This window comes from Melospiza melodia, chromosome 5 (genome assembly GCF_035770615.1).
Source record: "Melospiza melodia melodia isolate bMelMel2 chromosome 5, bMelMel2.pri, whole genome shotgun sequence".
NCBI lineage: Eukaryota > Metazoa > Chordata > Aves > Passeriformes > Passerellidae > Melospiza > Melospiza melodia.
In genome coordinates, this window is record NC_086198.1 from 69897731 (window position 1) to 69923902 (window position 26172).

The window sequence follows — 26172 nt, forward strand, 5'->3', positions numbered from 1 at the left end:
TTAATGATACAATGCTTCTTCTAAACTGTAAATTTTGCTGTATTTGGAATATGTTTTCTTATATGAAACACATTCTCACTTGAGATTTAATGTCATGATTAACTGCATTACCAGTTTTATGATTCCAGTCAATATTTTTTCCTCCTGAAATAAATAGATAACTTTCTTACAAGCTTATATCTGAGCACTTTGCAGAAAATCACTCTTATGCCTTAGGAGTAGCCAAGTGTTTTTTATAATTCATCTGAAATGACAAAGCAATTGCAGCATTGCAACAGCTTTGCAAATTCTGCCCTGCAAGAAAATAGAAACCAAGCAGCATGTAAATCTGCTTCCAATATTTTCTTAAGCTCCATGCTGTCCTACCCAAAAGCTCCTACAGATTTCCCTTCACTCAAGGCCAGGCTGATGTTTGTGAAGACATTTAACAGTGATAGTTTGCACTGAAATCTGCCAGTCTTATCAAGGTTGGGGGGATACTGACTCTGCTGAAAGAGCTGAATGACTGTGGACACCACTAAATGGATCCCTAGTACTCAAGATAAATTATGTTGCTTTAAAACAGTGGGCAGAAAGGTCTTCAAAGTTTGAGACAGGGATTAATTAAAGAGGCAAAACAGATCTTCCACCCAGCTTGGTTTCTCGCTCTTCTTAAAGAAACATTTCACTTCAACAAAATCTCATGATTCAACAGAAAACTAATTTCATTGCCTTATTTGAAAAAGTTACCTTAGCATTTTCAGATTTCTTGTTATTTCAATAGGATTTTTTTTCTGCATATTATATATTTCATTCAGTCTTTTAATCATATAATCACACTTTTTCACTTTTTTTTGATGGCACTTTCACAGTGTTTTCAAATAATTTGGTGAGTTTTGTTACCTTGATTTTAAGTGTTCTACAGACTCATCAACTAATTGGAGAGAGAGAAGTACAACTTGGGAAACTGTATGTATGCCTAGTGAAAAATTCTTACTTTAGCAAACACAGAGTATGCAGAGGTAGCAAAAGCAAGTCTTTCTTAGAAAGGAAAACACTTTAGGCTTGCAAAGAAAATAGTGGGAGCCTCTTGAAATGCTTGTTTTCAAAAGTTCTTAAAAGCAAGTTGATTTGATTTTTTTCTAATTAAGGCCTCAAAATTTTGTTGTATATCTTAAGTGGTAGGCAACATAATGGAGATATTTTCTGTAGCAGACTAGGAATAAATTACAGAAAACAGCCTAGTTAAGTTAATGAGCTGGGTCCCCCAAGGAGGAAGCAAATCTTCAGCTGAAATGGGATGCATTTCCCTCCCCTCAGTGATGATAAGGGGAGATGGATCCTTCCTGGACCCCTTCTGCCTGTCCTCTCTACCCCATCTTCCCCTCTGTGACTCTTTGGCTGCATCTTGGCCCCAGCAGGGCATGGCTGCTCCAAACCTCAATTACTGCCTCCTGAGAGCAGCAAGATATGGCTGGGAAACGTGGCTTACTACCAGGGAACTCAGTTTTACTTCAAAAGTATGGTATTTATTTTGAAAGTGACACCTAGCATGCTGAAGGCGGCCTTGGCAGACTGCTGGCTACTGTTTTGTATAGGCTTTGACACTTCAGTAGCTTGCTGGTAAATCAAGTAAAAAGTAATAAAAAAACTGAACAGGTGCCTACTTGACAAACTGGAAAAAAAGAAGAAACATTTTTAGCTGACCTGCGCACAGAAATCCAGAATCTGACAGGTTTAACGACTCAGCCTTTTTTGGCACCAGAACACTTTTGGTGGCATTGTGCTCGTGGCACCTGAAGCTTTCTTTTTTCATTTAAATCTCCACGCGCTACTGTGTAAATAAATAAGGAGTAGAAGTCTGTGCTGTCCCTTTCCAGAGCATTCCATGATGCTGTGCATGGGGCTGACACACACCCAGCAGACACTCATCCCATCTGACAGAGCAGGTCTCCAGAGCCCTGCCTTTCAACTCAATGTCAGCAGGCAGAAAGGTTGGGGAAAGGGCTCTGTGAGGTGGAGACCCCCAGCCCCTGCCAGGCTTTGCTGTGTGTTTTCCAGCTAACCATGGCTAATGGCACAGGAATTTTCTGAAAGTGTTACACAGATTCCAAACTATCATGATGTTGATTTCCAGTGTGGTGCTTTTTCAGTTTTTCCAAACTTGTTTGGTCTTAAATAACTTGGGGAGAAGTTCAGAAGTAAATAAATGGCAGGATGCTTTGTCTGAAAATCTCAGGGTCACGCTAGTTGTAAGTCAACTTGAAAACAGCTCAGACAATTGCTTTTTTTCCTTTTTTTTTTTAATCTAAAGAAAGCCAGCTCACAACTTTGAAGGCTGTAATCCATATAATAAAACCCAGAGTAGGAGAGGCCGATTCAGCAGCATCTGCTGAAAAGTCCCACAGCATACAGAGTGTACAATAATGGATGCTATCAGGCAGTGAACTCTCATTTACAGGGCCATATGCTTTACAAGGAATGTTGATAGGTTACCCTTATCTCTGTTTGTCATCACTTCTTCATTTCACTGCTTCCAAAGGAAAACACTCCAAATTGTTAGCATCCTCCACTGAACCACTGCCATTTCTTATTTCTTATGTTGGCCCTTCCACCTTGGAGCTTTCTGCCCCATGTCTCATCTTCCTTGTCATTTCAGTTTAAAGATGAACAAGAGGTTAGTTCCATCCTGCATGGTGGAGCTCACACAGTTGTCTCTTTGTAACTGGCTAGAGAGCTTGTCACCTGCTGCCAACATCTGAAGACAGGAGCTTAGGGAAAAATAGCACAATAAAGCACACAAGCCCATAAAACCACACTTAGTGATTTGTCATGCTTCCCTGCATCCTGTTAAATACAGGCCCTATTTCCCACCCCAGTCTGAGGGCTGTTCTGTTTCCTGCATGCATTCCCTGTGAAAGCCTGGTGCTAGCCCTCACACATGCCAGCAAATCCCACAGTAGAGACAACTGTTGTTTGGGGTGTTCTCACCTGCAGGATGATGCACCAAGGTTGTGTGTCTGACGTCCTGGGGTGCCAGTAAAGAAATAGAACTTGTAAGACTTAGCATTGCCAATGACATCCCTTTTCCAAAGGAAGAGAGTCAGGTGTGGTGTGGTGGTCCCATAGGACATGGAGGGTGCAGTGGGGAATAGGTGCATCCCAGTCCCTTTCCCTGCTGCTGCTCCAGGGCATGTGCAGGACCTGCTTGTGCAGGGGCCTCACTGCACTGGGCTCTCCTGCTGCCTTCATCCATGGGTACAAGACCTGCTCAGGGGTGCACTGGTGAACCAGGCCCCAAAGCACCCAGCAGGAGGGAGAGCAGGCAGTGCTTGGGCTGGGATTCACTAGGTCAGTCCCATGTGGTGTAAATGGATATTTTCTACCTCTGAGTTTTCCACTGAGCAAACACCAGCTAGAACACCTGATGGGAAGTATTCCTCTTCCCATTTCTTCAGGCTTTGTCAGTTCTTGGGCTCCTGGAGTTTTCCAGGTGATTTTGCACTAGGAGGGATGCAGAGCTGCAGACAAGGAGCTGTGCTGCCATTTGCGGTTCTTACCTATCAATAGGAAATAGAATTGTGGTGCTCTCTTCATTCAAGAGGGACACGTCTTTGCTTTTTGCATTTTCCATCCTCTGCCCAAGTTTGTCCATGTGACTGGTTGCACAGTGCAGGAAGATCTGTGCTGAGCTTTTTTGACATTGTAAAGCTCAGTCAATCAAAGGAAAGGAGCTGTCAGTGCACAGAGGTTTACTGAAATACCCATGGTGTGTACTGGTAGAAGAGAGTTGCCAAGGAGCCAGCCCAGTTCAGATGGAGTAAGGCAGCATTATACAGGGAAAAGAGGACACAAGGAGTTTCTAGGCTCAGACATAAAGGCTGAACAGACCAACAGCCTCCTGGAAGGCCTCAGCTAAGAGCAACACCAAGACCTCTGCAGGGACAGGCAGGGGGGCTGTGACCTTCTCTCCCCACACTGAGCAACAGAGCATGGGCTCCCCTCATGCATGTGGGCTGTACAAAGGACTTGGTGAAGCCACTCATGGGCCTGGCTCTGTGCTGATCTCCTCAGTCATAAAGACAGCAGAGTGAATGATTCAGGATGTGTCTTGAATGCTGGTTTTGCCTTAGGTTTCATTTAATTCCAAATTCAAAGCATTTTCTTACGCAACCACTGTTTTTTCTTTCATAGTGTGCTATTAGCTTGCTTTTGCTGGGAAAGCATTCCAGAAGCTCCAAGTGCCTAGTGCAGACAGTGAGTTGCAGCTCCCCTTGCACTGTAAAACATCCATATTCATAAAACATGTTTATTTTGCAAAAATAAGGAATGTTATTGTCTGCAACGTTTTGTCTGACTTGCCCATATTTTAGCTCAGATGGTTTTACGATGTCAGGAGAGTCACACTTCAGGGATGCGTGGCAAACGGGCTGTTGTACGAGCCTTGCAGGAAAAGATTGATGGCTAGGTTGGTTGTTTTGACACATCTGAAAGTCTCATCTCCCCTGTGCTTTCAGGAGTGCAGAATGTGTAATTTCCCTTGTGACGTAAGGGCTCAGAGGATCTGCTCTTCTGAGCCTCCTCTTTCTGGAGCAGCTTTCAGTAACACGGCTCAGATATCAACTGAGCTTATGGTCATGCCCGAGCCACCTCCTGGGGCTGAGTCATTACAAAACTCAAAGAAGGAGGTGTGGGCTGGGGGCAGCAGCTGTAGACGCAAAAGGAGAACTGTTAATATGGGAGATTGCCTGAAAGAAAATAATTGCAAAATAATTGGAGAAACTGGGATTCTTTTGCTTGAAAATTACTTTTGTCAGCCTCTCTATCTAATCACATAAGAAGAAAGTAGTAAAGAAACCTGACTCACTTCTTTACACCAAACAAAAGTGCCTTTCTTCCTTAATAACACACCAAAGGTATGTTGTTTGTTTGTGTGAGGCCAATCTTTCTGTGGGAGCACTAAACTGCAGGGCTCACAGCTGTGCAAACCGAGGGCACGCTTGCAACTGCCCAGCACATGCAGAACTGCTCCATATGGGGCCAGAGGTGGGAAAAAAACAGGCTTCAAAGCTGCTTTTTGAGAATTCTTTCTTTTTCACTGTTAGCTCAAAGCTAAGCACAGAGTGGTGCTGAGCCCAGTTCTTCTCATGCCCTGTAGCAAATAAGGGATTATACTGCTTTTCAAGAAGAGCTGCTGTATTCCATAACAGCAAATGCACTTTCCAGGAAGGTGTCTGAGGTGCAGTTGTCCCCTCCTGGCTCCCTCAGGCAATCAGGGTGCAGGCAGCCACCGTGCTGTGTGCTGAGAGACTGCAAGCAGTCGTGCCCTCCACACCACAGCACCCTGCTCTGGCCAAGGGTGGGCAGCTACTTCCATTTATTAGGTACAGGTGCCAGAGGTGATGCCTTGCCCAGCGTGTGCTGCTGAGTCTTGTGCTCACATGTCCCTTTTCCTGCCTTCTGTCTTTCAGTCTTCTCTCTTCTCTTGGTCAGGTCCTTGGGCCTCTCCCAGCAAGGGGTAGGGATGACACCTTGTATTACAAGTTTTTTCTTGCAGTGAGCCTGCCCTTCCTTTGGTTTATCTGGTTTTTGATCACAGCACCTCCCTTAGCTCCCAACCTCTTTCCCTGTATCCACGCTTTTTCCTTCCCCTTGTCCACATCCTGGCTGCCATTCTCAGCACTGCCTTTGCTTAGCAAGCTCTGCTGTAGGTAGATGTCCAGGCAGAGAACTGAGGAGCACAGGGGCTGCTGGAAGATGGTGAAACAAAGGGCTGACACATGGCAAAATGCCACTGCAAAAGGATTCCCTGCGGAGAGTGCGGTGGCCTGGAATGGCCTCGGCCCCAGGGCTTGGGGACTGCTTTTTTCTGTGCCATGTTGACTTAACTTTGTAAGAAGCCCATCTTGACTGCATCTGAGCATCCCTGTGGAGTTGTCTCTTTGTTAACTGTGTTATCAATTAAGGTCTTGCAGTAATCCAAAGAACCTTTCTGTTTATGCTTCCTGGTACATTTTTTATTAGAAATACCTCTTACCCATGCTTGCTTGATACTTTTCCTGCCACAGAAGATATCTGAAGTTTTCTCTCCAGTTCAGAGCCTTCTTTGGCCATCCTGAGATAGAAAAGGAACAACTTATCTGCATTCCCTCAAAGCTGACTAATGGGAAATGGGGACACTGGATGTAGTCACAGCTTGGTCTGGTATAAAACATCAGAAACTCCAAAAACCCAGTGGTTGCATCTTTTTTTTTTTTTTTTTTTTTTTTTTCCATAGTACAATATTTTAAAAACCAGGCAGGAAGTTTTTCCCATGTGATGGCCTGTGGCAAAGATAAACTGACTTCTGGTGATTCTAGGACAGCTGCCGGTGAATTAATTTCCATTGTATTCTCTAATTCAATTGCTTGCACTAGGTAAATGTATTTTCACTCTACTTCTAGCTTATGTTTGTATAGTTTGATAGTGAAATGGGGTCTGGCTTCTGCAGAAAAAACCCCTCCCCTGTTCTTTGAGACCCCCTGTTCATTCATCTCATTGCCCTCAGTGCATTTTTCTGTCAAGATCCCCATTCTCCGAGCTCATTACATTCCCCATCTCCTCTCCCCTGCAGGCCCCAGCAAGCATCTCCCACCAGCCCTGCAGTGTGACCCTGGACCTCAGCTGCTCTCCCTGTGTGACCCCAGCTGTGCATGCTGGCAGTGTGCCCAGGCAGGGAGCTCTGCAGGGACAGGAGCAAGGACAGGAGTTGCCTCCTTTGCCTCCCCTTGTCCTGAGACACACGGCAGCTGCAGCGAGAGATCACCACTGGGCACATGGATTCACACCTCCTGAAAGAATAATCTCTTTGTGAAAACTGCACCAAAATCGAGGGCCAGAGGGCTTCTGCTTTCTGCACCAGTTTGTAAGAACGCAGCAATGTAACATCAGGCTTTGGCACTGGATCCCAAATCACAGAAGTACTGGGAGGGACTGGGCACATCAAGGCTTTGAGAAATCAGAGACAAGTCTAACGTAGCTTAGGCATTCAATGATGCTTTGACCCAAACAATAGCTTTTACCAATCACCCCACTGCTTTCAAGAATGTGTTTTCATGCCTAGCTATAAATTAGTCCTGCTCAATAACTGGGAATTTCACCCAAAAATGCAACAGGCACCAGTTTGTGGAAGAATGCAGACAGCAATTGGAGAAGGGATGATATTAAGATACAATAATAAAAGCTGACATGTTTAGGATATCTGGCAACAGTGACCTACCAGTCATCTCTCTCTCTCAGTAATTGCAATTGACAGGCTGCTGCATTTGCAATAATTCAGGAATAGGAATTAGGAAAATAATCCGTAAAATATTTTGCGTGAAGTTCTTGAAAAAAATTGTCTCCATACTCATCCTTCATTCTCTGAGAAGTTAAGTAAGCGACTCTATTTCTATTTTTTGTGAAAGTAATATATCCCAAAGGTTAAAAGATCTTTGAGATTTATGATGAAAGGGCAATGACTTGTTGCAGAAAATGTTATTTTATGCTTCTGGAGTATTTTACCCACTTTGCTGGCCTTTGGCAGGGCTTGATCTGAGCGACTCACTACTATAATTAATACAGTTAGTCAGCCCTCTGTTTCTGAAAGATCCCAGCTTTCTTTCTCCAAAGTAGAAGTATAAATCTAATTGCAAAATAAATCTTGAGTCAATGAATGGATGTCACCCATAAAGGATTCTCCAAACTCTAGAAATAAGCTAGTTTAGGAGTGTCAGACCTGAACTGTAAGGATATTCCTATGGGTGAATATTGATAACTATTTTTTCACTGATTGTACAAACAACTGTTCAATATCCCAAATATGTGGTCAGTTTTATTCCTGGGAAAAAGTTACTGTTTGGACTTTGGACTTCTTTTTGACTTTGGACTTTTCATTTCCCTTCTTCTACTCTGATATTTAGTTCTAAGAAACAACCTTAAAGTAAATATCTTCACTGAATAACTTTTCCTCTGATCTCTGGCATTAATTAATGAACATTAGCACACTTGTCAGATATCAAAATGAAGTCCATGCTGTGGCCCTGTCTCAGTGTGCCTGTGTCTTGTGCAAGTTGGTGATCAGCTTTTTTAAATCAGGGAGCAACACTAGCCATAAGCCTAGTGGTTGCCTGTCTGGTGGCATCTGTGGATACAGATGAATAAACAAACTAAGCATGTTTAAACATATGTCTGTGCTTATACAATATACATTCTGAAATCCTACCTGCTATTTTGACAGAACAAGGACAGAGAGTCTCCTGGGCAAAGCTGGGCTTTGCCCAAATGCCAGTTTGTGTGCTGCAAACATCTTTCAGAAAAGCAATTTGGGTTAGATTTTCTGGGAAACATCACAGGAATCTTTCCTATATCACAATGTAATTTTCAGCACAGCCAGACATCACTCTACTTTTCTCCACTGTCCCAACAGGTCCCAGTGTGAATACAATTTCCTCAGATTCTGCTATGAAGCTGGGGACAGATAAAAGAAAGGGGATTTACCAGTTGATCCTTTATTCTATGTTACTTTTCCCCTTTTCTGGAAAAGCGAATATTGACTGGAAGGTTGCAAAGAAATTTGAATCTGGGAATATATATCCTACTTAAATGAAGAGCTGCATTGCCCTGGAATTTGTGGTTCAGTGCAAATAACTGTTAAACGTAAGACATTCTGCATATTTACATGCAGTCATGTAAACAGGCTCTTTTAAATACAAAACTTACTCCAAGCCAAACTTTGAAAAAGATTCTGGAAAAAAAAAAATTTAAAAAGTGAAAATACAGATATCAAGAACACAGCCAAAATTGTGCTTCACATAATCATCTCAATGGAAGCCTTGATATATTCAGACTAGAATTTGATTTATATCTGGATAGAGATCATTCTCAAAGGGTAATCCTTTAAAACTCTCCTAGTCTGCCCGGTAGCGTAGGGTAGGTACTTTGTCTCAGACAAAACTACTTCTTATAACAAACTTCTATAAATCAGCTGCAATTTGGGAGGGAGTAGTATGTCTTAGTGGTCTTGGCATTAGTTCATTCTCTCACCAAATTTCTAAATCTTTTCAAGCTTTACTTGATCATTCTGCACAGCTAAGCTCAGTTTTATAAAATAACAGTTGAGGATTTCAGCAATGCTATTTTCTCCCTGCTGTCTATAGAAGAGACAAACCCAACACAGTCTTTGACCTGGAAGTTTTGCCTGTAAAGAACATATCAGCACTTGATTTGAAGGTCCATGTGATAATTCCTTCATGAAGCATGTCTAATCTAGATATTCTTTCTCTTCAGGGAACCTGAGGATAGTAATTTCTGCTGAATGTTTTCCAGTGTTTCTGAATGGCAAGGAGCCATTTGGATGTTTGCTACTAGTTTCCTTCTGTGCTCTTTCTGGCTTTCATGGCCCTCCCATGTAAGCCTCTCTCCCTGCCTAAAAATTTATTTATTAATTTTCCTTTTGGCTGCTGTGATTTGTTCCAACATTACTGCTCCTTAGAGGTCAGTTTGGGATTACCACCAAGATTTGCTCGTCCCTGTGTGGTACCACTGTGACAGCACTTCCCCAGCAGCAGCCTGGCTTCCTTATCTGGTGTGGTTTTCTAAGGCACCTTACACCTGCCACTTCACAATATTCAGCAATATTAGCTATTGCTGTTGATTTCCAGTCCTTTCATTTTCTGGGGCTTTTATGTGGTGAGGCTACAGCAAAATCACTTGAAATATGGGCTCTGCTCTGTGGAAGTAAACTGGAGCAGGGGTAAAGGTGCAGAAAGAGTGGAAATATCCATTAATTTCACTGAAGATTGATTAACAGCAATGACTTTACCCTTTTCAGTTCTTGTTTGTTTGTCCAGGCTTCATTATTTCAAATGGGCCAATGCACTCTCTCCAGCAGGAAAAGGTTAGAGACATAATTAAGTCAAGGCATTTGGCATTTCCTGTCAAAGTGGCAGATATTCATCATGCTGTGAAGATTGCTGGGTTTCACATCCACTCAGGGCTGATGCTCAGAGTATTTTCCCAGCATGTCTCTGCACAACTTGCACATCTCTGCATTTTGAATTCTTCCTCCACAGCCAAGCACAGTTCTCATGCTGATATTCAATCCACTCAAACCATCCTGTCAAACCCATTGCTGACACCTCTTCCTATCCTCTCCTAGGGTGCCCTGAGAAGTGGCTGGAACTCACCTGGCTCCCATGCCCTTAGGAGCAGCAGTGGATTACCAAAATATGCTACAGGGATGCTGCTCTGGCTCTTTTTATTGCGGCTGCAGGGACCCTGGAGACACACCATGACCTTGCTGCTGTTCACTGCTGTGCTGGCCAGGAAACTGCAGCAAAGGGGATAGAGGGGCAAGGGACAGATGAAGGAAAACAGAGAGAACAGAGCTTTGGAGTTTAAATGAACAAACTCTATGGCTATATGGCTGGGTAAAAGCCAGTTTCAGACTCTCAGGCACATTAGCAGAAAACTGTTAAACAACACTTAAACAGTAAAATAAAGAAACTGTTGTTTCAGCAAAACTCTTCTGTGGGGTGCTGTGCCCCCCAAGAAAACTTGCTGGCAGCTCCCTGCCTCAGGCTGTGGAGACTCACCCAGTGACAAGGAAAGGACTTGATTATGAATAAAACCAGCATGTTCAAATATTTAGGTGATTTGGTAGCATTTGGATGCAGTTTTTTGGCTCTTTGCATGTGGTCACAGCTCTCACACTGCTGTCTGGAGGACACAGGCTCATATCTTTGTTCCCTCTCTGTTACAGCAGTAATGGAGTGGATCACTCGGAGAACCTGTCTGTTCACAAACCCTTGTGTGAGATGAGATGTTAAAGAAAGAGTGAAATGGTTTTCTGATTTGTGAAAAGTCTGGCAGGTTAGACTTTAACTTAGCAGAAAATGATTAAATTAGATGTGACAGTAGCTCAAGAAGTCCATAGTACGGCCCTGTCTTGTAACTACCCTGAAATTAGGTGAACAAATCTGGTTGATAATGGCTTTAGAAAAGTAAATGCAGCATCTAAATTTGACAGCTGTGCGGCTGAACTGATAGATATGGTGATTGTTGCTGGCACACAGCAGAAAAATAGAATTACATTGTGTTTAATCAAAGGGTCCTAGTCTGGGATAAGCCTTGGATCCCTTCTCTACATGAAAAGCAGGCTTTAGAACAAAGGAAGTTCTGCATAATGTTATTTAGTCTGCATGAACCGCTGAGTTCATGAGCCCCGATGAAGTCACTGCTTAGGAACCATTAGGAGATAGCTACAGTGGATGTGATGTACTTTGCTTTAGCTGGGTTACACATTTCTGGCAAGTAATGCAGCCATCAGGTCTGGTGTGCACACACAAAAATTGCCAACAAGCTAGGGTACATCAGATATAAAACCCCAAAGATTTCTGCCATCTTAAAAAAAGAGTTTCCTTTCAAAATGTGCTGTCAGACCATTCTTTGTGCCATCCCATCTCTAATGTGAATCAGAACAGTAGATTTGTCTGAAAGGGAAGATCTCCAAGGTTGAGTTTGATACTAAAAAAAAATATCATTTCTGGACTTCTATAATAATTTAATATGCAACGAATACTGCCACTAGAGGCCAAGGAAAAAAGTCTGTTCTTTACTTTGATTAAAAAAAATTTCCTGCAGGCAAGAAGACCTTGAAGAATGAAAACCAGTACAAATGGGTATATACACTTTCGTTGTTGGGGAAACATTTTAATTAAGTCGTGCAGTTCACCCCTGCCAAAATTCATTAATTCATGTAGGTAAGGAGAATCATGAAGTACCAAGGGGTGCAGCTATGGGAGCACACAGGAGGAGTGAGGAGTGGAAGGGGCATGAGTGCCCTCCATCACCTATCACAGAATAAATCAGAGCTGAAATCTTTCTTTATGTGGTTTGGAACAGACATGGGCCTCAAAGACAGAAGATTTGGACCAAAATACAAGTCATCCCTTTATCTAGTTGTAATTAACTCCAGGTGGTTTCTGCTAACATAATGCAGATTTGAGTCTCATTTATCTTTTTTATTTGGAGACAGCAGAGCTTTCACATTTTTGGGAAAAGTCAGAGGAAAAAAATTAATTGTTTTCTTATTATGGCAGATCACATCTTTCAGTTTGAATTCTTGATGTGATTTTTCTTTCTTTTGATGAAGACAACACTGCCTGCCACTCTCTGATGGATGAGCTGAACACGACATGGGACAAACCAGAACTGTTGAAGGTCTGGGCCAGTCATTAAAACTGAATCTTGTCTATCAGAACAGCAGTGAAAATAGATGTTTCTACTGGTGCATGCTTGTCTCTTTCCCTGACAATAAATCAGTGCCATCAAATCCCTTACTCAGTCTTACACTGCATTTTGAAGATTTTTGAAGGATTTCTTCCTTCTTGCTTCTTGGCTATTTCTACTACAAAACTCTGGATCCCTTTCACATCTCTTTTTCTCCTCTCTCTCTTTCCCATCAGCATCAATCAGGAAAGCTCACTGGAAAAGCCAAGACAGTATAAAGCTGCTGGGACAACGCTGGGGCTGTTTCTGTTCCGTGCTGGCCTGAGAGCAGACACCTAAAGCACATTGTTGCCTAAATGCTGCTTGTAATCAATATTCCTCTCTGGAAACCAGATCCCTCTTAGGGGAGTCCTGAGGTCTGAATATTTGGCTTCTTTCTGGTCCCATAAGTCTCCAAAGAGAGAAAAAGTCTCAAAGACTGATCGAGAGACTGAGCAGTACAATTAATTGGAATAGGGTAAGATCTGCATGGACTTTTATGACTTGGGATGTGAGAGCTGCATGGTGTGGCTCTGCATTGGTGGCTGAGAGGAGCAGGGAAGTAAGCTCCTAGAAGGAGTTTGTGCTGCTTCTGGAGGGAGGAAACAAAAAGGAGTGTTACTCTCTCTTTATGCTGCAGCTGCAGCTGATTCAAGGGGTCTGAGGCATCAGTGCTCCTTAGCACAAACCAAACAGCACCAAGAGGTACTGAGAGTTCTCTGGATCCTTTTTGTGCTGCAAACAGATACTCTTTGCACAAGTCCATTGCAATAGCAGAAAAGGTGAAATATGAAACTGCTTCCCCACCCTGGCTTGAAAGGAAGTATCAGGTTCTGGCAAGTTTGGACACCTGCAGCAATTGACTTCTTTCCAGCACAAGTCCAAAGGCATTGAGCTTTCCAGCAAGTAATTTTCTCCTAGGAAAGAGGCACAAGAAAAGGGAAAATGGAGAAGAAAACGAGAAAAGATAATGCAACCACAAAATGTTTCAACAGCAAAATGCTCTGCAGGCTATGTTTTGGGAGGAGGAAAGAATTGGAACATTCAAGGCAGGGTGTATTTTTGAGGTTGCTACAGCTGTCATGTTTGGTTTCAGCATTATCTTGGGGAAAAAGGGTGAGTGGAAGATGTGAAAATATGTTAAGGGTGTTAGGAGGGGATGGAACATCTCAGTGATGCAGGGTGGTTTTATGGTTGAGGCAGACCGTATTGCTTTTCCCTTCACCTCCCCCCAAACCAGCAATAAGACTGAGAGAACTGAATACACCAGAATAAATTTCTGTCTTGGCTACTTGGGAGAAACTCCAAAACAGCCCTTCTAGTAAATCAGGGTCAGATTTTGGCCAGAGCTGTGGAATGCATTAGGAGACTGCTGCAAGAGTCCTGACAGACAGTGGGTTGGTTCATTTAAAGCTACACCAAGGCACTCCCCCTTGCTTAGCATGGGTATAAACCTACTGTGACTTGGCTCTATAAGCAGGGCTACCAAATATTTGCTTCCTTCAAGTGCTTGTGTTATTTTTGAAAATTATGATGTGTTTTCATGATAAGATTACAAGTTCTATAAATTTAAAATTGGCTTCCAAAGCATTTTAGTCCAAACCTTCCTCACTACTTAAATTTGTTGACTTAGTCTAATTCAAGAATCTACATTCTTAAATCTTTTAAGTTCTCAAAAAAATGCATTTGAAGAAACTAACTGAAAGCTTTGAGGTTGTTTCAAGTGAGTTTCATTTTGAGCAGCTGAACTTTTGGCACTGGCTGTGAGGTGATGTTAGTTTTTCTTTGGCTGGCTAAAGCCAAGGAAAGGTTCTTGTCTGGCACATCAACAAGGAATTCAATAAGGGGCATCAGCAAGCAGACGACCTAGGCCCTGAGAAATGTTTTATTATGTGGAATGGAGGGAAATAATACACAGGCAAGTATACACAAAAAAAGCATTATGATTGCTTGATATAGTGTGTAAAGATGCATTTGTAGCTGAGAGTGACAACAAATTTGCTGCATAAAGCCCGTAGAATGTGTTAGCAAATAAAAAATAAAAAGAAAAAAAGAGACTCAAAAGTGGATAAATATTTCAAAATATAGGTTTGATTCTGAATATTTGTGGAAAATTTTTAACATTTTTGAAAACTATAGTTACACATTTGCAATGGACTTGATTTCTTATGAGTAGAAGTTATTATTCATTCTTCTCAACTGCACTAATTCACCAGATACGATTTGTGCTTGTAATTTGTAGCATATTAATGGATTTTAAGGGGTTCCAGCAATTCCATTAAACATAGATGGAACAACTAAGTGAACAGTTTGCCAAAGGTGGAGACACCACAGTTGTGAAACCCGCCAGTGGTTTATGTCAAACACAGTCATTTAAAAAATATAGCGGTGAATTAAAGTGACTTAAAGATTAGGTATTCCACAAAGTGTTGCTCTAAATGAAGACAGGAGTATGAGCAGTAACATCTGGATGGAATAAAGACCAATCTGAGACCTAAAGTAAAATAGAGTTGCTTTTTTGAACAATTTCAGTGTTAGAAAATAGAAGCTAATATGAAGAACTAGAGTCTCGGAGTTTTTGGAAGAGGGACAAAAAGTTGACAAATGATGCAGAGTTTTCAGCTGCTTTACTGTCCATCTTAAGCTAGATAGTTTTTTAGCATTTGCTTATGATGTGCCCAGTGCCAGACCACACTGTCTGTCAGCTTTGAGGTGAAAAGTCCACAGGAGGAGTCACAAAGCCGGCTGACAAGGGAGCAGAGGTGGCCAGATAATCCCTTCTGTGTGACTCCTCTGGCTTCACCTGGGGCCACACGGGGACTGGACATATGTCTGTGCTTTTACTTGTCAGAAAACATGCATAACAGCCAAGTTTAGGTTTTCCTTTTGTTTAGACTTTTACTCATAGAGTGGCTTTAGGCAGTATGGAGGTCTCGTATGCAAAGACATTTTTACTTTCATTAAGAACTGCTGTCTTGCATATAACAATTTTCTTTTTTTGCCCAACTTATTCCTCATTAACCTACCAGAGAATTATACACACCAGGGTTTATTTAGATGATCTTTCAAGTGTCCTTCCTGTTTATAGAGTGATTAGCCACATGCACCAGACAAAATATGAGGCCAGGGAATGGAGGATACCATGCTAACAGGAAGCACCTTCATGTAAATAATGGTGATGCTCTGCAGCATCCAGTAACTATATCTTCCTGCAGGATGCAACCAGTTTTGAGATGCTTGTTTGGAAATAGAAGTATTTCTTCTATTAACAGGATTAAGCAACATATGAGATGGCCATGTTTGCCCACACACACAAAAAGGTGAGTTCTGAAGGGGAGCATAGGGAATTTCTCTGGGTTACTGACACTGTCATGCCTTTAGGAGAGTTGATCACTGCTTTGCCTGATGGACTGAAATAATTTTACCTTGATATTATTTGTCTTGACCATATGAATGAACCTTCAACACTGCACAGGGGAGGGCAATGTAGGTGATAGGACAGGCTCCTGCCAGCACACTGCTGTGCTTTCTCAGAAATCTTTTATTCCTAGAGTACTTACTAAAGGCATAATCACATCTGTTGTTAATACTATGTTTGTGCCATTATTTAAAGACTCATAGGGACACCAGAGCTGCTATATCACCAGCATGAACTCTTCCCAGATTTCCCTCTGAAAACCAAAGTCTCTGCATGTTCAAAAATACTTGTCAAATAATACAGTGAAGACAAATTTGTTAGTTTTTATTAGGATTTTTTTTTTTTAATTTTGGCATCTTTTGAATTTTATGGTGTTTCCCAGTGCCCATGGATGAAAGGGTTGTTTCTGCATCTAAAATGGACCTTGGTGGTCCCCCAGTAGGTGACAGTGGCCAGTGACCTCCTGTGGACCCAGGCCTACATATGGTGCACTGACCTCACCCACTAACAAACAAACAACAAAGATCATCCAGGAACTCGTTGATGAACAAAATTAAACACTGCAGGTCAAATGGAAATCAATTACAAGCTGTGCATAAGACTTTGGAAGTCAACACCATCTCTCACCCACGAATTGGGATGGAGGCAATCAAACATTAGGTCTGCTCAGGTCACCCTGTGGCTTTGGTGTCCATTTTTCACTCAGTATAGGATAGGGAACTATAAACATTTGAGAAAGTGGATGAAGTTAACAGATGACTTGGATATAGTGATAGATCCTGTGCTGAACACATTGTGCCAGTACAAACAAATAAAATTATTTAAGGGAAAAAACCCTCCTCTTGTAATAAGCAAAAACATGGTCACAGCCATCTAAACAAAATCTGTTAATTTTTGAATTTAACTCTGTCTCTGGTTTATGTATAAATTCTAATTGGTATCATCTGTCTAATGTAATTAAAAAGTTTTCAGCATTGAGCCTCTCTTAACGTTTAAATGAGCACAGATAATTTTTCCTCAGCAATAGGACTGACACCAACAGACTTGTAAGAAAAGCACTTAAATGAATTAGGCATCCAAAGCCCACTCATTTCTATTTCTATATAGCACAGTGTTTTGGAATGACCTATGAACTAACTTAAGATGTTATTTTATGTCAATTATCTCTGAAAACAATTGTGAGCTGAGATGGCTCAAGTGCTTCAATTTAAAATGCAAGTCATGACTCCTTGTGACACTTCAGTTACACATCTATAACATGTACAACAGTATCCTGAATGAAGAAATAATTTTTAAATGTATTCAGTAGTTTTTGCAGACTTCTGGAACTATGACAAGGACCCATCATAAATTAACTTTGTCTCTTGACATGGAGTTGCTTTCAGTCTCAGTTAGTAACCAAAACTGCAGGGTATTCCAGGTTGTGGGTCATGATGGTGATGATGGATATGGATTCTTAACCACAGTCTTTTTGATTTCTTAAGAATTCACAGAAGTCCTGCAGACACATGGGATGAAACAACCCAAACTTTATTGACCCAGCACCTGACCCAAAACCCAAGAGCTGTCCTATCAATACTTTTCTGTATCTGAGAGTCTTCAGTCTCTCTTTGTGTTCCTCTTTACATTTCCTGCTTCTTCTTTTTCTTGTTTTCTTAAACACTTACCCTCACACAAAGCATATCAGGGCCCCATTATGCCTCTCCTCCATTCCTGGGCGGATGTAAGATGTGTAACTCACCACTGATTGTGGTGGTGATGAATTCCTGCAGCTTGAGGGCTCTGATGTGGCTGTTTGTAACCCAGGGAGGCTCTCTGTCAAACTGGTTTACATCAGTGAGCATACCCTGATTATAATTCTTTGAGTGTGTGTTGCACAGTTGATGATATGTGTGAGCCTAGTTAAGATTTACATTTTGGGCCAAGGCCTCCAAGGCCTTTGTTTATTGCTCCTGACACAGAGTTGGGCACTTAAAGCATTTGCAATGTTAACTTTGAAATGGGGAGTTTGTTGGATTTGTCTGTGGTTTGGGCATACTGGGGTGGCTGGGAATTTCCCAGCAATATTGCAGCAGCTTTATCTCTTCCATGGATCCTGGGATTAATGCAGTAAAAACCCCGTAATTTCAGTCCATGCAAGATGGAAAGCAGCAATATTAGTAAATCTGCATATTCATCTCTATGCTGCATTTATTTGAAGAAAGACTTAATCATAATTATTTTATGTGTAGAAGCTTATGGTATCTCATGAAAGTCTTCTCTGGTCAGGAGTTCTGGAAGGAAAAATTAATTTGCATAAAAATAAATGGATAACAATCTGTGCTTTTAAGATAAGCATGGCCACCAAGGCCCTGGGTCAGAGCATTAAATATTCTTCCTTGATCCCAGAGGCTTGGCTTCAATGCACACTGGGACCTGAATTCTCCAAGGATTGGTGACTACAGCTGCCTGCAGGAGTCTCAGCTGAGGAGGTTTATAGCTTGCATCTGGCTCACAGCTCGTACCTTAAACGTCCTCCAGGGAGCTTACAGTCTCATTTTTGTTCTTTAAACACTAGATGAAATTAAAATGAAAATCTAAATGAAAACCTTTTTCCCAAAACATGTGAAGGTCAAGGAAATAACCTCTTCTACAAAAACAGCAGGAAAACACATACAGCAAAGCAGATATCGTGAATAAAAGCAAGCAGCTATTATAACACCACTAGCAATCTCCTTTTTAAGCTGGCTAGCAGTTATGAAAAGTTGAAACGTTCTTTTAAGTGATGTCCAACAGCAAAGAATAGGATATTGCACTGGGCATGATATTCTAGGAGATGGGTCCCACTACCTTCTACTCGTGTGCATTTTCCATAATAAGTCAAAGCAAAGAACTGCTTTGCCTGCTGCTGTTTTTAAAAGTGAGCTTTCAAGAGAAAATGCCACCATGAATTTTCCATCACAAGTGGTCTAATGGCAGTGCTGGGGACATGCACAGAGCCCAGATCAGAAATGCTGATGGTGCCCCTGGGAGCTGGGCTCCTTCCCTACCATCAGATCCTCCATGAAGTACATGAAAGGCTGGAGCCTGGGGGCTCCAGTTCCATTTGTAAGGAGGCTGTTTGGCAGCAGAGCTCCCACACTGCCCTAAGCCTTCTGAGCAACACCAGGAGAGATGACTTTCCCTGCCTCAGGATAGCCCTGGCACCCTTCCCCTTGCACAGGAGACACGGCAGGAGGAAGGACAAGGAAAGCTGAGTGTGCATAGGCAGAGATGATGTTTCTGCTCCCCAGGCATCTGCCTTTCCCTCAGCAGCTCTTGGCTGACCACATCTCCCACACAGGTGACAGAGTAAGAATTGGTTTGTTGTCACAGGCTCTCCCTAGAGCTAAAAGCAGATCTGGGGCCAACAGTGTAAATGTGTTTGAGCAGACAGTGGCAGCCTCTCCCCCTACCCACAGGTGAGGAGAAGTTTGATCCAACTGCTTTATTACTGTGAAAGAGCAATGGCCATTTCATTACACACAAAATGTACTGCAGCCTGCTGACTCAAAAACCCCACAAAATGCTTTGTTGCAGCATTTTTTGCTGTTTTCTGTGTTTTTATGATGCATACATAGACTGCAGATCAAAGGCTATTTCTAGGTCATTTTACCAATAGGATTATTGAGATTTCCTGCTAAATCACTGAGAACAGTGAAAATTTGCAGTGTTTTTATTAAACTTTCATAGTCAGCACACAGCAAAATTAGAAGGTATGTCAGCTTGGGTTTGAATACCTCAAAGAAACCAAAATTCTTAAAAACCAAGCAGTTAAACAAAAGTCAACTTATAAATCTCTTGAAAAGTCCCAGAGACCTTCCAATCTGTCTGCTGACACCTTCTGCCTGTCTCTGACCCTCCTAAATCAAAGCATTTATCTAAAGTACAAAAGTTGACAGTTTGCATTTAATGAAAGTTGCTTGTCTTGTCAATCTGCAGAACTCTTGTTCCCACTGGCCATTTCCTTGATGATGTGCTGCAGCAATGCAATAGCCAGCAGCACTTACAGAAATAGATGCAAAAAGTGGCCTGATTAATTTTAAATATGTCTGTTCTTTAATACAAATTGTAGGTTGGAAAAAAAGGCTGTGTATTTCAACTAGCAGAAATTCCATTTTGGGGGAACAATTCCTGTTCCTGATAACACTCATTGTATGACAAAAGAAAAATAAATAAAAGGACCCAGTTTGCTCACAAGCAGTTTCAAGGTCTTTGTGATTAACAATAATTCTGAAACAGTTTCAAGTTTCTGTGCACAGTTTTGCTCATCAGTAAAGCAAAGGATCTATTACATTTGCAAGCATCAGAAAAAAAAAATTATGTCAACATGTGCTGCTTTTGTGTCTCTGAAATTTTGCAGACTTAGGTTTCAGTCCTGTGTACTTCCACATGGGGTTTCCCCTTACCCCTATGCTTTAAATGCAGCATTTTCCTACATTATGTAGAATGTGGATTGGAAGTAAATTATAATTTTGAGAAATACATATTTCCTTGCATATCACATAAGAAGTCCTGCTCAAAAGGTAATGTTAATCTTTAATGCTGAGTACTCCAAATGCAAAACAGTGTTACATTTTAAAGGTATTGAAATTTATTGGTTATACTTAGTTTCCCTTTTGTTTAGAAGAAAGATTTTTTCTGATGCACTGTAGAATACACATCAGGCTGAGGAATTCTTAGTTAATGCTAAACACTATTCATTTGTTTACAAGCAATTTCTCTTCCCTGGACTGGAAGGGAACTGTGAAGCCTTCCCGGTGACCATGGATGACCACATCATCTGAAACAGCCCCTTAACTTTCGGGCTACTTCAGGGCTGTAAACTCTATTTGGGAGCTTGGAGAGGAAAGCCAAGTATGCTGGGACCGGTTCAGGCGCCATGAAAGCTCAGCCAGGGTGTGGAGGGCATCAGGCTGCTGGCAGCAGCTTAGGATCACCAGTAGGTCCTGCTGAGCTGTTGCATTTTCCTCAGGAAAGAGAAGAGGTAAAAGGGAAGCAGCCGCTTGTGGCCAGGCCCAGCAATAAGGATAAGGAAGGAGGAGAGCTGAAGGGCAGCAAACCCAGCCTCCCTCAGCTGCAGACCCCCCTGGTGCCTCTCTCCAGGCTGTGGCAGGGTGCAGGGGAGTGGGCATGATAGGAGGGGCAGTGGCAAGCCTGCACTGATAGGTGTGGTGAGACACAGAGGGTCTCACTTCACACAGGAGTTTAGGACTTTTGTGTGCGCACCATGTGTGTATCTTCTAGGTTCATTTTTACCAAAGTGCTCATTGGCAACTCCAGAAATGCACACATAAATGTCAGTGCTTATCTCTGCTTCTCAAGACTTCATGGGTATCTTCTGTCCAGCTCACAGGTACATCCTGAAACTTTATTTCAATCTAATGTAGATGGCAATAAAGCTAATATTGTCCCAGGCTGTCGGAATAGCTTCAAATCTATGTATTGGGCAAACCAGCTATGTGGTTTTATTTATAACAACTTGACTTCTAAAGTGTTCTTAATTACATGAAACATGGTTTAAATACATACTTTTGAACCTTATTTTATAAACTATATCCTTCAAAACAAATATTCCTTAAGAAAGTGCAAAAAGGCAAAATTCAAAATTTTATACCTTTATCTTACTGTTGCTACTTATAAAATGTTGCTGAAGAGGGGTTCAGGCCTGTAACTTGAGTTTAAGTACAGAAGATTATGCTGAAGGTGCATAGAAAGAACTTGAAGTAGGTATGTAAATAAACTTACAAATTAAAATTGAAATGAATATTGTATTGAAAAACTACATGTGCAGACTGTGGCATGAGGCTTGGGAGAACACAGCTGAGCTTCTGTTGACAGCAGTGGAAGGCAGCTTACCTTGCGCTCATCTCCCCAGGGATGCTTGTGGGAGGCCCAGCTCATGAATCTCCGTGCTGGACAGTGCTGAATCCTGACCCACGTATGGTTATAATGAGAGGGATTCTTTTGACAGCTTGGAAACTCGTGACCCTTGGTTTGCAAAAGACACTTTTAAATAGCAGTGTTTTGGACTCCAAAGACAATCCGTGCTTCGGCAGAGTAAAACATTTCTTTGGTTCATTTTTCTCCTAAGAAACTCCGCTCCAAGTCAGCAATCTCATCTTCTGGTCCTGGTTAAGGCATCAAGCAAGGGAGTCAGGCTTTTACAGTCGGGCTTATGCTAACACAGACACCCCTACACACTCTGGTTTGTTTTGTTAGAAGGCAAGTGAGGGTCACCCAAATTTTTAGCAGGGTAAGTTCACAATTTTAGTCCTGGCCCTGACTGTGTTTTAAATAGATGGAGCCCAGCAGAGCTGTGATTTAGTTGCCTGAGGTGTTAGTAGTTTATTAGCTGTATTTGTGGTGCTGATGAGAGCTTAGGCCTTGGTGGCACCTTGTCTGCCATGTAGAGAAGACCAGTGGAGTGGTTTCCTTGTAAGGAATCTGCCTTTGGAGAGTAGCCTGCATTGTGAAGATCCAGCTTTATGTCCACCTGGGTGTCAGGTTTTAAAGTGTCTAGAGAAGTCAAGTTGTGAGATATTGCATTTCATTTGGGAGTCCCAGATCCAGCACGGCTGGTGAAGCGGGGGGAGGCCTGGGGGATGGTGTGAACCCCATCTTGGCCATACCAGAGAGCTCCTTCCAGGAGGAGGGATGTGATGTGCCTGCACTCCCTGCAGCCCCTCACTGCCATCACTGCTCTGCAGAGGTTTCCTGTGTGTGGCTTCAAAGTCGTGCTGGCTGGGCTGAACACGTAAACCACAGGGCACAGCCCTAAAGCTTAGGCTCAGCCTCCAGAGGGAAAGTGAGGGGGTTTCTTCTGGCCACAGAAAGCTGTGTTAGCAGTCTCTGTGCCAGGCTGTGGTGTGGAGGGAGTGTGTGAAAGTGGCCAGTGCTATCTGGCTCACATGCCCTTGGGACCACTTTTTAGAAATATAATTTATTGTATGAAAAAATGTATTACTGTAGTTTAAAGTAGCCCTGAGCTCTCTGATTTAGGGCTACTTTGAATAACTTCTGGGAATTACAGACTGCCCTCAGGAGTCTCTAAAGCAGGGAGGCAGCAATCAGCTCTGTTGTGTCATTATTTTTATGCTGCTTTTCCACTGGCACATGTAGACGGCCATGCTTAATGAGGCAGTTCCCATTGCAAAAGCTGCTCTGTCAGAAGGCCAAATTTCTGTTTGCACATCACCCATGATAGCTGAACAATTCAGCTGCAGAGTACAGGTTTGACTGACTTTGGTTTTAGTTGTATTTTTAAACCTCACTGTTATGCTATTTTGATATATGTATATGTGTGTGTAAATATATAATACCTATAATGTATTAGGTATAGTAACATGTATTTTATGTACCTTTGATGCTTGTTTGTAAGTATTAAATATAAATTCAACAATCTTACTGAAGAGAAGTGCTGGCAAGACAGTAGCCTGGCATGGATTTTAAAATTAGATCAATTTTTAATAATTTTTGTTATTCATGGTATTAGGCTGTGTAGTATGTACTAGACCCACACTGCTCTGGTTGTCTGCTAGATCACTGACCCTATTTCTTCTCTTGCAACTCTGTATTAAGTTTTTATGCAGTACTGAAGTTTTAACAGTACACCAAGCCTTCTATTCTTCCCACTTCTTAGTGTAACTCCTTCTGCAATGCACATGATTCAATTCATTACAGCTTTTTGTCCATTAATTGACCATTTACAATTCACTGGAACCATAACAATGACCTGTGCACTGCAATGAGAGTAATGCAGTGTCCCCCTGACACAGAGCCAGCCCACCTTGAAAGCCCTGACATTCCCTCCACCCCACAGGATTAGTGGAGATGTGGTTTATATTAGTGACCTGAAGGAGGTTCATGCCCTCTGGGAGAAGGCTGTTCCCTGGAATGGCAGTGTGATTAATGGTTTATTTACAGCAGTGACATCAAGGCTGTCAGGACTCTTCATCAGTCTTTGATGTAAAACACACTAAGAGGCCCTAGGTCATTCTTATCTGCTCAGAGAAGAGAAATCAGAAATGAGGAGTGGTTCAGTGTGGCCACAATTCAGAAATGTACCACAATTTTGGTACAATTATTTCCAAAATGACAAGAGCAGAAGGAAATTACAAGGTCACATCTACTTCACTGGCCTTACTGATGAGACGGTGCGACCACAAAGAGACCATGGCTTCCCTGTTTTGGCTGGGGGATGACAGCAGGATAGCACCAGTGACAGGCAGCCTGTTGAGAAAATGCAAATACCTACATCAAATCCACAGGGCATTGTGAAGGGGGAGTGCTTCAGTTCAGCACAAATCACCAAACAGGACAGGTATTTCATGTGCTTGGTGAAGCTGAATTAGACAGGAAAGTTTAGGGGTAACAGTGTAGTCCCCATCACTATCATGTATAGTAATTTCCAATTTTTATTATTTCATACTTCAATACTATTTTAGAAAAGGCTTCTGCTCTTGAAAACTTCCTGTGTTCTTGCTGAGTTGGCTAAGCACGGTGTGATTTTGCTCAGCTCTGTGTGCTGGTGAATCCCACGCAGCTCGTGGGCCGGCTGATCAGTGAGATAATGTTGAGGCAGTGTCAGCCCTTTCCCTCAGCCCCCTGATGGGAAGGGCTTTGCTGACACTCAGCACGTTTGCAGGGGCAGCCAGCTCCTCCCCTGCCTGACCCAGCTCCTGTGGTGCAGGAGTGTTCCAGGATGGCTCCTGAGCTGGGGGTGCTGCACAGAGCTGTGCCCGTGGTGCTTTGGTGCTGCACAGCCTTCCCAGGGCGCTCACTTACACATGGATGAGATGCCTGAGGAGCTCTCTCAGGCCTACTTGAAATAATGACTGAATGAAAACCAGTCCCTGAATCTGAGCCAGATAAGACTGAGAGTAGCACTGGGGAGGGAAGAAAGCTATGCTGGAGAGGCTCAGCTTCCCCAGAGTTTCTCCCTGTTACAAGATTTGGAACTTGTGCTATCGGCATGTTCCAACCCACTTGGCTCACTGTGGCTCCTCACTTCGTCCTGGTGCCAGAGCAGCACAGCCCCACCATGGCTTTTTGCATCCAATATCCTGGCAGGCTGCACTCCTTCTTACTGGGTTAAGATCTACACATTGCAGCCTATGACTGGCGGGAACGTGCATAGGATATCCCTGTGAACCACATCATTGATCTTAACAGAGCATTGGCTTGTTCAAAACCCTGTTAACAGGCTCGCTTGGCAGAGCACATTTTGTGGGGCCTGCTCTAGTCTTGGCTTCTTGTAGAGTACTGTATGGAAATGAGTGTATGCAGTGAGGACCACCCAGAGCAAATGATTTCCCTTAGACTTAATGAGTACTTAAACACAGGAGTGTGGCATGGATGTTACAGAGATTTCTCAACAGCAGGTGTTACTTAGGGGAGCAAAAAGCCCCAGGATGCAGTAGGAACAAACCACCCAAATAAAGCAATCAAGAAAAAAAATACAAACACAAATTATAATTTGCACACAATGAAAACAGAGCTAAACAAAGCTGTGTTTCCCTGCCCTACCTTTAATCCTAGATCTAAGATGTCTTTAGACATTGCAGTAGATGGCTTCTAGCCCCTGTAGTATTTCCACGATAAGTATTTCCATTTAATTATGCCGTTCTGTGTACAGAACCTAGAGCAGAAAGGCTGGAAAAGGCAGAAGAAACAAAATACACAGAAAACAAGTCTTTGTTGATGACTTTCCCTGTTTCTCTTTCCCCCCATTTCATGGAAGATTCGAGGTAACAGAAGTTTATGTGGCTGATGAGTCACAACTAACAATCATTATAGTCAATACACATTATACATATATTTTAGTATTTTCCAGTTCTAAGAAAAGTTGCATAATTTTCTCATTTTCTAAAACTTTCCCAGACCACTCCCTCTGTAAAATCTGTGAAAGGGCTTTTAGCTATTTTGTGGTCAAGGCTCTGTCCCCTGTTCTTGCCTGCTTGTCCCAAAATGCACTTCAGTAAACTCAGAACAAAGCTGGGCTACCCTCAGAAGACTCTATTCCCTTTCTTCTCTCTCTCCTAAATTTATTATGGGAACTCAAAAGCCTGTTTTATTGAATGCTGCAGGATTTGTTGGTGATGAGCAGCTGCAGCAAGGAAATCAGCAAGGGAAACCTGGATTTTCTGGCACCCATTCTGGGAAACACCCAGACCTCCGTCCTGTTTCTCTCCCCCTGCTCCTGTCCCGCTATTGCAACCTGAGGCTCACCCCTGGCCATGCACATCTCTTTGGTCCTTCTGTGCCATCCAGAGAGAGCACTCTGCTCCACTGCTGCCTGCCTGCCTGCCTGCTGGAGGGGACAGGCACAGCCTGAGATGCTCAGGGCTGTCATCTACAGCGTCCCAAAGGGTGTGCACTGGGTGAGAAGCCAGCAAGAGTCAGGGTTTGCTGGACACCAGCTGCCCAGATATTAGAGGGGAAGCTCTGTCCCTGGGGTGCAGAGGCAG